The sequence below is a fragment of the Girardinichthys multiradiatus genome, chromosome 15, assembly GCF_021462225.1.
Source record: "Girardinichthys multiradiatus isolate DD_20200921_A chromosome 15, DD_fGirMul_XY1, whole genome shotgun sequence".
Lineage (NCBI taxonomy): Eukaryota > Metazoa > Chordata > Actinopteri > Cyprinodontiformes > Goodeidae > Girardinichthys > Girardinichthys multiradiatus.
Window position 1 is genome coordinate 37,640,742 of NC_061808.1, and position 2,507 is coordinate 37,643,248.

The 2,507-nt window shown below is 38.2% G+C and overlaps 1 long non-coding RNA gene across 1 annotated transcript; it reads left to right on the forward strand.

The window, feature by feature from the left end:
• The first annotated feature begins 381 nt into the window (after nt 1-381).
• LOC124881764 lies at nt 382-2,110 on the forward strand. The gene is made up of 6 exons (XR_007041738.1): nt 382-486; nt 792-874; nt 1,021-1,073; nt 1,359-1,513; nt 1,610-1,842; nt 1,930-2,110. It is a non-coding gene; the product is annotated as an uncharacterized LOC124881764 (long non-coding RNA).
• Nucleotides 2,111-2,507: the final 397 nt, after the last annotated feature.

Genomic DNA, 2,507 nt, shown 5'->3' on the forward strand with positions numbered 1-2,507 from the left:
TGTTATGATCTGTTTGTATCCAAATCTGTGGTTTAAAAGTAAAGTTTTCCATTATTCTGCTTTGACTGATATTAGTATTTAATTGGTCCATTTGGTTGTTGTTGGAAAATGTAACAATAATTAAAAGCAAAATGAAAAATTTTGACATGATTTTTAAACATTTCTCAGTCTTTCACATCTTTTTTCTTTCAGATAAATGTTGGCTTGATGGTAATTCAAAAGGGTGGTCTAAGGCACTATTTCCCTTACAACAGACCCAAATATCTCTGCCACAACTCTGCTCAGTCAGGCTGATAAAAAAAATGAAGGACTTCAACAAAGATGTAAAAGATGGGCCTTTCCTTCTTCTGTATCCAGATGGGACAGAGGTCATTAATATCCCTGGGACACAAATACCTTTTACCCTTGCTGCTTATAAGGCTGAAGTTGGCAAGTCATATCAAAGGATTACTGTTTTCATCTGCTTGAAAAGGGACTTTGAAGAAGGTAAGCTGTGATGTTTGTGTGTGGAGTTTGGCACACATTGCCTAAACTTCAACAAATGTAAATTTTGAAGTTGTGCAAGTAAGCATCACTGGCATAAACCAATCAAGTCAATGCATATATACATTAGCTCCTACAAGTCAAGTTACTTTCTAGAAACTTGAAAGCTTTGGGATCTGCCGAATCATGCGTTTTTACCAGTGCTGTGTTTATACATTTGGATATGACCTAACATTGTTTAACGAATATAGTATTATCACTTAGTAGAAATTAATTTTTTTTTGTTATTGTTTTTTTATGTTTTGCAGTTGGAAATTTGTCAGACTTGTCTGACTCTGACCCAGAGATTGTTATTAAAAAATCCTCAGAGTTTGATCTTGCTGATACACTGGTAAGTAGAATTTAAAATGTATTTGGTCTGTCCTTCTTGTTTTGGTTGTTCGATGATCACAAGCACCATTTACCTTTTACTTCAGCTCCGTAGAACTATGTAACTGGTTTTTTTTTTGTGAAATGTGTTGTGTGTCTTTACTTCAGCCATGGGAACCTCTGGATGAAAGCAGTCCTTTACAAAAAGTGGCTGAAACAGAGTAAGTTATATTTTAAGAGTATATCATAGCTGTCTTTTGAGCTGCTTTCTTCTTCTTTTTTTGATTTAGTTTATTGATGGTTGGCAAAGAAATCGGTGCATTACTGTCACCGACTGGTACGGAGTGTGGACCAGAATGTCACTCAAATGTTATAAGTGTTCATTTTGGATGACAAAATACTCTCGGATAACTTTTCGTTTTTGACATTTTTCCAAATATATCAACAAAATGTTTACTTTAATTCTTCTGTGCTGCTTACAGGTCAGTGTTATGTTTTACTTTCAGGCGATCACACGACTTAACCTAAATAGGAGACAATGAATTTCACCTGCTGCAGATTACTGTTTTGGTTCTGCGTTGGTTGTGTTCCAGCACTTTCTTGTCACCAATTCAGTCAGTGTGAAGTTGTCGGATGTTGTCAACGCAGGAAAGGGCATACAGTAGGTCTTTTAGTTCTCTTCGCTGAAAAACAGTGACATTACAACCTTTTTTTGTATTTTACAGATCTGCATGTGGTTGTATTTTTTTCTTTTCAGATACTGTCTTCACTACATTTGCCAGGTCATCATAAAGCTCCCACACATAGAGCTCTTCGGCAGTGTAATGTCCCAGACCATCTTTAGTCAAGCTTCCCTTGAAAGCGATGACTCACTCTCAAGGTGAATGTCTTTCCTTGGAGAGCCACAATGGAGGGAAATTCACTCAAAGGAAATTGAGTTGTGTTTGCAAGGTCAATGTCAACCCATGCTATTTCTCCAATGCTGTAGCTGTGAGTAACTGTTCCAGCACAGAGCATTTTTCCTGAGGTGCTTGCTCCTGTTTTGAATTCATCTTGACATTCTGATTCATTCTGTAGTGGGCGAAGGCAGGGAGACTCCGGAAGGAAGAGTCCGTTTTCCACTGAAGTGTCAAGCTGAGCCATGCCAGAGTTCATCAGGACAGAAATGTCAGGAGAAACAAATGGTACTTCCCTTGTAAGATGGGGTTGTCACTGTCGTTCCTGACAACATTTTGAAATGCTGAGCTGAAAGCACAGCAGAAGCACTGACAAAACACATCAAATGCATACGTGTTCAGCACAGAGATTGTTGATTTCCCAACTCTAATAGGATGATGCAGGTCTCCATTTTTGAATAGTCCCAGTTACACTCTTTTTGCCCCAAAACATGGATCTACATATAGCCACGCAGTGCAGGAAGTGAGACAAGAAGTCCTCTTCCTTTTTTTTTTTTTTTGAGTGGAAGAATTAGTCCCCTACAGTTTTCAACCACGTCTTCATCTGTTTGGTTTCATTGGATTCCACAGAATGGTGAGAATCCATTCTTCTCTTGGCTTCAGCACTGTGGGTAGTCATGGATGCAGAGTTTGTTTCGGTAACTTTTGCTAATCCAGATGTTTCCTCATTATTCTTCACTTCCTTCAATGAAGGAAAGA